Source organism: Amia ocellicauda, chromosome 2 (genome assembly GCF_036373705.1).
Source record: "Amia ocellicauda isolate fAmiCal2 chromosome 2, fAmiCal2.hap1, whole genome shotgun sequence".
Classification (NCBI taxonomy): domain Eukaryota; kingdom Metazoa; phylum Chordata; class Actinopteri; order Amiiformes; family Amiidae; genus Amia; species Amia ocellicauda.
In genome coordinates this window covers 56,280,061-56,291,198 of record NC_089851.1, presented here as the reverse complement: position 1 = coordinate 56,291,198, position 11,138 = coordinate 56,280,061, and the positions used below count along the sequence as shown (strand labels likewise).

The 11,138-nt window shown below is 39.9% G+C and overlaps 4 non-coding genes across 4 annotated transcripts; all 4 read left to right on the top strand.

Moving 5' to 3' along the window:
• Window positions 1-8,262: 8,262 nt before the first annotated feature.
• trnat-ugu (transfer RNA threonine (anticodon UGU)) lies at window positions 8,263-8,336 on the top strand. Its single transcript has one exon. It is a non-coding gene; the product is annotated as a tRNA-Thr (tRNA).
• Window positions 8,337-9,835: 1,499 nt separating this feature from the next.
• trnat-agu (transfer RNA threonine (anticodon AGU)) lies at window positions 9,836-9,909 on the top strand. Its single transcript has one exon. It is a non-coding gene; the product is annotated as a tRNA-Thr (tRNA).
• Window positions 9,910-10,278: 369 nt separating this feature from the next.
• Window positions 10,279-10,352, top strand: trnat-ugu (transfer RNA threonine (anticodon UGU)). Its single transcript has one exon. It is a non-coding gene; the product is annotated as a tRNA-Thr (tRNA).
• Window positions 10,353-10,766: 414 nt separating this feature from the next.
• Window positions 10,767-10,840, top strand: trnat-ugu (transfer RNA threonine (anticodon UGU)). Its single transcript has one exon. It is a non-coding gene; the product is annotated as a tRNA-Thr (tRNA).
• The last annotated feature ends 298 nt before the right edge of the window (window positions 10,841-11,138 follow it).

Here is an 11,138-nt window from a genome sequence, read left to right as displayed (position 1 = left end):
ATATGTGAACAAAGACCAATCAAGGCTAACTTACCAGTATACAAAATAACATTTATAAATATAAATGTAAAACTTTTTGAAGAGCCGGTATTAATGTTTTGTATAAACTGTATAATGTTTTATATTAATGATTGAAAAACATGTCAACAGAGCCAATTGTATTAATTGTCAAGCAAGCAAATTTTAGCAAGGCTGTTCTGACACTCCCAGCATCTCCTTCAAGATTTCTGTGGCTAATCTGTGGCTGGAGAGGTCACCTCATCATTATTGATCAACAGTTGCTTTGAGAACTATGAGACCAGACCTCTGCCAGTAGATCAAAGGAAGCCATCTTGATATGTTTATTCATTTATTTACAGTAGTTTACAATTAAGATTAAACATAAATTAGTACATTTTGTGCACCCCCAATTCCTAATATGAGGGGCAAAGCTAACGAACTGAGCTTCCGTCCCTCAGTCCCAACAGCTTTCATATGATATTATTTTAATATAGTGATACAACATTTTGTGACATTCCTGATTTGGATGCCCTATTTTTCAAGTTTGATTGTAATACATGAGTGTTATTAAAGTTTTAACTTAGAGTTACAGACTACATTTGCTGGGCACATCTAAAGACTAGCAAAAATTTATATTTGGATTTCGTTTTGTGAAAATTACTTCACGCTGGGGAATGATTTATTGCAGGATTTACATATGGTAAGAACAGTATAATTATTAATACTATGTATGTGTAACAACGGAGATAAAGTGCTCAGTTTAATTTATTTAAAAATGTGTTATGCTAATTTAGGTAAGGTAGCTGGGGTTTATTAGGGTGTGTGCAGGGGTTTTAGAGTTGGTGACCACGTGTGCGGAGCAACACCTGGAACTGTGTGAACTTCTTCTGGGCAAGAGGCGCGTAGTTTTTTTCTTCAATAAATCTAGCAGCAAGTAAGCAAGCGATTTGTGGGCTACTTGTTTTCCCCCGCTGAAAATACTACGTTGGCATCAGAAATGAGGATGGACACTTACGGCTCCTGGCCAGCAGACAGGGGAGGAGGGGGCGCAGGCCAGAGACTCCAGCTCTTCAGGCAGTGCCTCGCAGCCAAGCGTGAGCGGCAGATAAACCGGCAGTGTGTACAGTGTCGGTCTGCTGTGTATCGCTGTTTCAATAATTAAATTATTATTATTATTTATCTCTTGGCAGACACCCTTATCCTTACAAAACAAAATAATAAATAATAATTCATAATAACCAATAAAATGCCCCTCCAATGCTACAGTATGTAAGTTACTATAAGTACATGTAAGTTATTGTTAACAGTAGTAAGCTACTAGTAGTAGTTTTTGAAAATAATCGAAACGTTAAATGATTTGAAAAAGGTGTTTAAGGAAAATAAGCTAAGGCTATTAGATAAGGATAATATAGGGAATTAATTGGCTGGTATGTATACTATGTTTCTACCAAAGTTGTAACAGGAGTTGGAATTTTGGGGGTAGAAGAAAAGCTGTAAAAATCCTCAGATTAAACTTAATGGATAATTATTTACTGAATATTGGCATATATCATTTGTTTGTACATTTTCTTATCTTGAAAATTATCAAAAAGAAATATAACAAACATTAGAATTAGAGTTACCCTGTGTTAGACTTGTGTCCTTAATTAGAGATAATTAGAGTTGCCTTGTGATAGACTGGTGTTGCTGCAGGGTTGGGCTTCGGAACACTTTAATTTTGTTAAAAAGTAAACAAAATTGGAAACATATATATACACATACATTTAATTGCATGTAATTAACTTAATTAAAAAAAAGTAAATTAAAAACTAAAACAGTAAAATATGTGTATACAAAAAAACAAATCAGTCTGTTACTATTTTTATATTATACATTCTTATTTAAAATAACACATCATCCAATAGGCTTCTGGTTTGGAGCCAAACAATAGCACTAAATGCTACTCCTCATTGCTAATTGCAATAGATTGATTGCATTTTTTTTTTACTTTGGATAGTTATGTCTGCTACTACAGGGAGAAGCTGTTCGATCTCCTCCACAGTCTTCAATCCCATCTGCCGTAGAAGGTCCTCCACTGGGGCAAGCAATTGCTCCCCTTTCTCTGTGAACAGTAGGAAACCTTCTTTGGTGTCACAGAACCTCAGGATGGTTTTCTGTTTCTTTTCTGTTTTTTATGTTGACTCCTGAATGAGAATTAATTAGATGCTTTTCTGGTTTTACCCAATTTATCCTGATTTCTAAAGGAATTAACGGAATGTAAAAAAGATTTGGAGAGGTTGAGCTTGAGGTGGTGTGAGTGCATCCAGGCAGAGATAGCAGACAAGCAGGAAGAGATGCAGATTTGTCTTTGTGAAGGACGCATCAATCAAAGCCGAGTTGCTTGAATTTGTGCGCCAGGAGTGGCATAAAGTCACCCAACAGCGATGTGAAAGACTGGTGGAGAGCATGCCAAGACGCATGAATGCTGTGATTGAAAATCACCAAATATTAATTTCTGAACTCTTTGTAAGTTAAAACATTAGTATTATGTTTTTTAAAAATTAATATGAACTTATTTTCTTTGCATTATTTGAGGTCTGACAACACTGCATCTTTTTTGTAATTTTGTCCAGTTGTAAATTTCTGCAAATAAATGCTCTAAATGACAATATTTTTATTTGGAATTTGGGAAAAATGTTTTCAGCAGTTTATAGAATAAAACAAAAATGTTCATTTTACCAAAACATATACCTATAAATAGTAAACCAGAGAAATTGATAATTGTGCACTGGTCTCTTAATTTTTTCCAGAGCTGTATACACCTTTATATGCGCTGCCATATTAAACATTTAACACTAAAGCATGTTGTGAATAAATGTTATGCTTTGGAATTTTTATATTGACATGAATAGACAATCCATGCAAGTAAACTCAAACACACAATAACAAGTGGTATTGTCACTGTTTTATCCCACACATCCCGCAATTCACAAGCTCCCCTGCAGAGGTCAGCATCACCGGAATTCTAAACCCTCACATTCCCCAGCAATCAGCCACTTAACATTCCTCGGCACCATGTGCACTTGTTCTATCATCCTCGAACTCCCATTGTACCAGCACTCTCCTTCGCCGTCCTCTGCTCCTCTCTGCTACACATATAAACCCCTCTGTGACTTTAATTCACTGCTATGTCTTGTATCCTTTTGTTATTGATTGTTTACAACCTCCACGTGTTCCTCCACCAATTCCCGTATTCTCCCTACCAGCCTGTTTGCCTGATCATTGACCCCCTGCTTGTCTTATCGACCAGGACTTGTGGATTTCCCTGGACATTACGGTTTGCCGGCATTGACCACAGCCTGTTTCTGACCACCTCTCACTCCGCACCTGGGTTCCCCGCCATGGCAGTCCTTCTTTACAGGTATACAGTCTGGTCCATAAATATTTGGACAGACCCAATTGTCAGTTTGGCTCTGTACACCATCACAATGGATTGGAAAGGAAACAATCAAGATGTGCTTTAAGTGTAGACTTTCATCTTTAATTGGAGGATAGTTACATCCAAATCGGGTGAATGGTGTAGGAATTAAACCAATTTTTATGTGGTCCCCCCAATTTTAGGGGCTCAAAAGTATTTGGACAAACTAACATAATCATTAATTAAATTGTGAGTTTCAATACTTGGTTGTGATGCGGGACAGTGGCCTGTCCGAATGCCAAATATATTTGCACCATTGTTGCAGTAAGATTGTGTAACCCATGTATGAATTTAAGCTTTGTGTATTGCTCCGCAGAGGACAGGTGCAGTAGTTCTGTGTAGCTGATTTTTAGAAAAACATTTTCATCCAAGGCTATAGAGAAAACAGAAGACAAAGGAGAAGTCTGTGATCAAGTTTGGGGTACATCATTGACGTCATCCAGTTGCCCAGCAATCAAAGGGAGTCATCTTGTATATGATAGCATGTTCTTTAGAAAAACCTTAGATGTGTCTTGCTGACTGACCATCTCCAGAGCACTTAGTTGTAGCTGAATAAACTATTTTGGTATTATTTCAGTTAAATCGGGTCCTGAGTATTCCTTGTCCGCCTGTTTATTGAGGGAGTAAAATGTCTCCCTATCAGTTGCAAATCCTTTGCAGTCAATGACTGCCTGAAGTCTGGAACCCATAGACATCACCAGATGCTGGGTTTCTTCCCTGGTGATGCTATGCCAGGCCTGCACTACAGCTGTCTTTAGATCCTGCTTGTTCTTGGGGTGTTTTGCCTTAGATATCAAAACAAACCAATCAGAGAGCAAAAACATTAGGTGGGGCCAAATCCACTAATAAGAACGTACTGGTGAGCGCAGGAACACCAAAAGGCCAGGAACACCACGGAAAACAACTGTGGTGGATGACAGAATATTTTCCCTGGTGAGGAAAACCCCTTCACAATAGTTGGCCAGATCAAGAATACCCTCCAGGAGGTAGGCGTATCTGTGTCAATGTCAACAATCAAGAGAACAATCGCTAATCTCAAGATGGAGCTGGGGGTAGGTGTTCCATGGCCAGGCTGTCGTTCCCTCTGCCAAGTGTGTACAGGCCAAGATACCTCCATTACTTCAATCACTACATCTTCCGCTGACTTCTATAGGGGGCTGCGTGAACTACTGAAGTAATGCTGTAGAGATAAGTGTTCTTAAACTGGGAAATGGAAATAAAGATTAAGTAAGCATCACTCATTGAAGAAATGCATCACAGTGTCTCTGTCAGCCTGTACAGCAGCGCATGTTTGCCGTAGCCAACATTTATTCAGTGCCAAATTTCCTTGAACAAAGCCATAGCAGATTCTCAAGCCCTCCCATGTTGTTGATTATCTTGTATCCATGTATTAAGAATAATGGTAATGCTTTATTTTAAGTGTCCATTATAAACAATCTATTAACATGTTATGTTATTATTATATGATTAATTTTACAAATTATAAATATATTAGACATTTTTAAACTTTTTTGCTATAATATGTTTTAAGGTATTTAATAACATATTTAATAAAGGGTATAATAACATGACATTCGCACACCGATATCAATCTATTATCATTAACTGCCATGCCAGTTAATTACTGCTATTATCCATCCATTTTTGAAACCAGTTATCCTGGCGAAGGTCGCCGAGCACTGATCCCGGCAGGCAAAGGGCACAAGGCAGGAATACACCCAGGACGGGACCCCAGTCCATCGCTGGGCAACACACACACACACACACACACGCAGACACACCCACATACAGGGCAATTTAGAGAAGCCAATTAACCTAACCCACATGTCTTTGGACGGTGGGAGGAAACCCACGTGGACACGGGGAGAACATGCAAACTACATAGTATAGCAAAAATGTTTAAATAAAAATGTCTAATATATGTATAATTTGTAATAATCATATAACAATAACATAATCAATAATTTGTTAATAGATTGTTTATAATGGACACTTGTTAGCATAATAACTAATGTATGTTATCTATCTGTATGTAATGCTGTTGTGCTATAAGTCCTTACATTTGTAAACAGGGATTTTTGAAATAACCATTACTTATTTTGTGAAAAAACAGGGAAACAGAAATAAGGAATGAGTAACTATTACTTATTTCTCCAGAAATAAATAAGTAAACTTTACTTATTTTGCAGAAAAAAATAAAACAGTTTATTATTAATATATTGAGGAAACAGTGAAAAAAATAACCATTACTTATTTTTTGAAAAATAAGGAATCTATTTCATAGAGGTTCTGAAATCAGCATACTTCTCATGGCAGGAAAGGAAACTGGAAGCCTTTTGACACATTTCTTGACTTTGATTGAAGATTTTCCAGTATTTTAATCAGACCTCCTGCCAGAATATATTCTGCAGTGGGTTTCAGAATGGGCTGCCAAAACTGCGTAATCTCCTCCACCAACCTTTCCTGGTTTTCCTTTGTTTGGTAAAACTGCATTTATGGAAGATACCCTTACAAAAATAAAATATTTAAAAATATATATTATTCTGAAATATGAAATGTATTTTAATGTATTAATATGTTTTATAAATGTGCATACCATTTTATAATATATGGTGAAAATATACTTTTAAATATCAATTGCAGTTTTAGTATGTCACTTGATACATAAATATGGTCAAATACACTATATTATACAATACAAATATTGCTTAATATAACTTAAGTATATTCAGAATTATATGTAAACTTGTTTTTAATATATATAATTATATGCAAATATACTGTAACATCTACACATGTATTTTATACTAAATATATAAAAATGCATACATATATGTCTCCTTATAATATACATTTAGTATACTGCTAAATACACAACAATCTCATATTGCATGTATTGTATACTGTGAATATATTAGACTGCGAAAATGTTGCATTCTAAATATACTGGTAGAATATATTTGGATAAACTTCCAAACACATGTATACATGAAGTGTAACTTATAACATTGGGATACTTCAATACTTTAATAGATTTCACTTGGTACTCACTTGGTGTTTGACCCACTTTTGCCTTCAGAACTGCCTTAATTCTACGTGGCATTGATTCAACAAGGTGCTGAAAGCATTCTTTAGAAATGTTGGCCCATATTGATAGGATAGCATCTTGCAATTGATGGAGATTTGTGGGATGCACATCCAGGGCACAAAGCTCCCGTTCCACCACATCCCAAAGATGCTCTATTGGGCTGAGATCTGGTAACTGTGGGGGCCAGTTTAGTACAGTGAACTCATTGTCATGTTCAAGAAACCAATTTGAAATGATTCGACCTTTGTGACATGGTGCATTATCCTGCTGGAAGTAGCCATCAGAGGATGGGTACATGGTGGTCATAAAGGGATGGACATGGTCAGAAACAATGCTCAGGTAGGCCGTGGCATTTAAACGATGCCCAATTGGCAATAAGGGGCATAAAGTGTGCCAAGAAAACATCCCCCACCACCACCAGCCTGCACAGTGGTAACAAGGCATGATGGATCCATGTTCTCATTCTGTTTACGCCAAATTCTGACTCTACCATCTGAATGTCTCAACAGAAATCGAGACTCATCAGACCAGGCAACATTTTTTCAGTCTTCAACTGTCCAATTTTGGTGAGCTTGTGCAAATTGTAGCCTCTTTCTCCTATTTGTAGTGGAGATGAGTGGTACCCGGTGGGGTCTTCTGCTGTTGTAGCCCATCCGCCTCAAGGTTGTACGTGTTGTGGCTTCACAAATGCTTTGCTGCATACCTCGGTTGTAACGAGTGGTTATTTCAGTCAAAGTTGCTCTTCTATCAGCTTGAATCAGTCGGCCCATTCTCCTCTGACCTCTAGCATCAACAAGGCATTTTCGCCCACAGGACTGCCGCATACTGGATGTTTTTCCCTTTTCACACCATTCTTTGTAAACCCTAGAAATGGTTGTGCGTGAAAATCCCAGTAACTGAGCAGATTGTGAAATACTCAGACCGGCCCGTCTGGCACCAACAACCATGCCACACTCAAAATGGCTTAAATCACCTTTCTTTCCCATTCAGACATTCAGTTTGGAGTTCAGGAGATTGTCTTGACCAGGACTACACCCCTAAATGCATTGAAGCAACTGCCATGTGATTGGTTGGTTAGATAATTGCATTAATGAGAAATTGAACAGGTGTTCCTAATAATCCTTTAGGTGAGTGTATAGGGCATGTATTACAGATTCATTCAAAAAGGTCTCACTTTAGATTTGAGGAAACACTATTTACTTGTATCAGCGGTCATTCATTTGTCATTAATAGTTCTTCCAATTTCCGACCTTTTAGTTCCAGAGACCAATGTTTTGGTACCAGCTAAAAAAAACAAAGACAAATGTACATTAATTGGACAAATATGAAATATATAGTTACATGTAAAATATGGCCCAATATACAACGCTACAATTATTACAATTTACTTGCACTGTAATTACACGGTAACAAGAGTGAATTGAGCAAGTAGGTTGTGTATAGTTAATTCAATTATTAAATACTAGTATGGATGATGTATGATTACAGAACGAGCTTACATACACTAAACAAGTATTATGGCTTATTTACATGTAGTGTGTGTTTTTTACTTTACATATTCATGTAAAATGCTGCCAACCTTTGTGATGTTACCGATGACCTTAAACTCACCCCTTCTTAAAGTGTAACCACATGTGGTGATCAGGTGAGGGTCTGCCTCAAGCAGTTGTTTTGTTTCTTACGCCTGGGTGTAGGTACTGGAGAATGGGAGAGTCCTGGCACCGTGGCTTAGTTGGTCAAAGCGCCTGTCTTGTAAACAGGAAACCCTGGGTTCGACTCCCAGCAGTGCCTTGGTTTATGTTGGCCTAGGCAATGGAAAGGAAGTTTCTAAACGCTCAATACATTTTTGCAAGATGGCCGTCCACAGCAAGCAGCTTAAGGTTACTGTAGCCACAGTCTGGCAAGCTGTCCGCCAGAAGTAGAAACAATAACAAGGGGCGGGGGGAAAAGTGGGCCGTCCCTGGGTGGATTCAAAACACCATCCTTTTGGTTAACAGCCAAACACGCTGACCGATTGCGCCACAGAGACAGACAGAGGTGTTGTGGTTGCTGCAGTCGTGCAGTTCCTTCACAGTTGCCAAAAATCATTTCCAGCACACGATTTTCTTTGTTGTTGAATGCAACATACGTGACCATTGGGGGAGCGATAGCAAGCAAGAGAGTTAGATATCGAGAGTCATAGATAGATAGATAGATAGATGGATGGATGGATGGACGGCAAGGCAAGCATCTGATTGACAGTGGTCCGTGATCTGCTGTTATGCTACTATGCTACTGACCATTGGGTCAGCGAAAGCAAGTAAGAGAGTTAGATATCGAGAGTCATTGATAGATAGATAGATAGATGGATGGATGGATGGACGGCAAGGCAAGCATCTGATTGACAGTGGTCCGTGATCTGCTGTTATGCTACTATGCTACTGACCATTGGGGGAGTGATAGCAAGCAAGAGAGTTAGATATCGAGAGTCATAGATAGATAGATAGATAGATGGATGGATGGACGGCAAGGCAAGCATCTGATTGACAGTGGTCCGTGATCTGCTGTTATGCTACTATGCTACTGACCATTGGGGGAGCGATAGCAAGCAAGAGAGTTAGATATCGAGAGTCATAGATAGATAGATAGATAGATAGATGGATGGATGGACGGCAAGGCAAGCATCTGATTGACAGTGGTCCGTGATCTGCTGTTATGCTACTATGCTACTGACCATTGGGGGGGCGATAGCAAGCAAGAGAGTTAGATATCAAGAGTCATAGATAGATAGATAGATAGATGGATGGATGGACGGCAAGGCAAGCATCTGATTGACAGTGGTCCGTGATCTGCTGTTATGCTACTATGCTACTGACCATTGGGGGAGCGATAGCAAGCAAGAGAGTTAGATATCGAGAGTCATTGATAGATAGATAGATAGATGGATGGATGGATGGACGGCAAGGCAAGCATCTGATTGACAGTGGTCCGTGATCTGCTGTTATGCTACTTTGCTTCTGACCATTGGGGGAGCGATAGCAAGCAAGAGAGTTAGATGTCAAGAGTCATAGATAGATAGATAGACAGATGGATGGATGGACGGCAAGGCAAGCACCTGATTGACAGTGGTCCGTGATCTGCTGTTATGCTACTATGCTACTGACCATTGGGGGAGCGATAGCAAGCAAGAGAGTTAGATATTGAGAGTCATAGATAGATGGATGGATGGATGGACGGCAAGGCAAGAACCTGATTGACAGCGGTCCGTGATCTGCTGTTATTCTACTATCAGCAGCAGCAGTGGCAGATTTGGCGCCGTGGCTTAGTTGGTTAAAGCGCCTGTCTAGTAAACAGGAGGTCCTGGGTTCAAATCCCAGCGGTGCCTTAGGCGGGCTTTCTGTGCTCCTTGCGAAGCTTGTGCTTCTGCTTTGTCGACCATCAGTTTTAGCAAGATAGGCTTATCGTAAAGCCATCAGAGGACGTAATGAACCGGAAAGCCAACTGGACAGACGCCGGTTTGTAAAGAAGAACCAGAACCCAAAGGACACGCGCTACGGCCAACGTCCAATTCCCATTGCCGCCCCTGGACAGTCGCAACAGGGAGCTTGTTGCTCCCGTCAACCTTACGTTTTCACCTCTGTGTGCTTCCTTTGTTGCTGTCTGCATCCAGATTTTGTTTTGTTTTGTTTTGTTTTGTTTTGTTTTGTTTTTTGCCTTACGCCTGAGTGTAGGCACTGGGGAATGGGAGTGTCCTGGCACCGTGGCTTAGTTGGTCAAAGCATCTGTCTTGTAAACAGGAAACCCTGGGTTTGACTCCCAGCAGTGCCTTAGGCGGGCTTTGTGTGCTCCTTGCGAAGCTTGTGCTAATGCTTTGTCGACCATCAGTTTTAGCAAGATAGGCTTATCGTAAAGCCATCAGAGGACGTAATGAACCGGAAAGCCAACTGGACAGACGCCGGTTTGTAAAGAAGAACCAGAACCCAAAGGACACGCGCTACGGCCAACGTCCAATTCCCATTGCCGCCCCTGGACAGTCGCAACAGGGAGCTTGTTGCTCCCGTCAACCTTACGTTTTCACCTCTGTGTGCTTCCTTTGTTGCAGTCTGCATCCAGATTTTGTTTTGTTTTGTTTTGTTTTGTTTTGTTTTGTTTTGTTTTGTTTTGTTTTGTTTTGTTTTGTTTTGTTTTGTTTTGTTTTTTGCCTTACACCTGAGTGTAGGCACTGGGGAATGGGAGAGTCCTGGCACCGTGGCTTAGTTGGTCAAAGCGCCTGTCTTGTAAACAGGAAACCCTGGGTTCGACTCCCAGCAGTGCCTTGGTTTATGTTGGCCTAGGCAATGGAAAGGAAGTTTCTAAACGCTCAATACATTTTTGCAAGATGGCCGTCCACAGCAAGCAGCTTAAGGTTACTGTAGCCACAGTCTGGCAAGCTGTCCGCCAGAAGTAGAAACAATAACAAGGGGGGGGGGGAAAAGTGGGCCGTCCCTGGGTGGATTCAAACCACCATCTTTTTGGTTAACAGCCAAACACGCTGACCGATTGCACCACAGAGACAGACAGAGGTGTTGTGGTTGCTGCAGTCGTGCAGTTCCTTCACAGTTGCCAAAAATCATT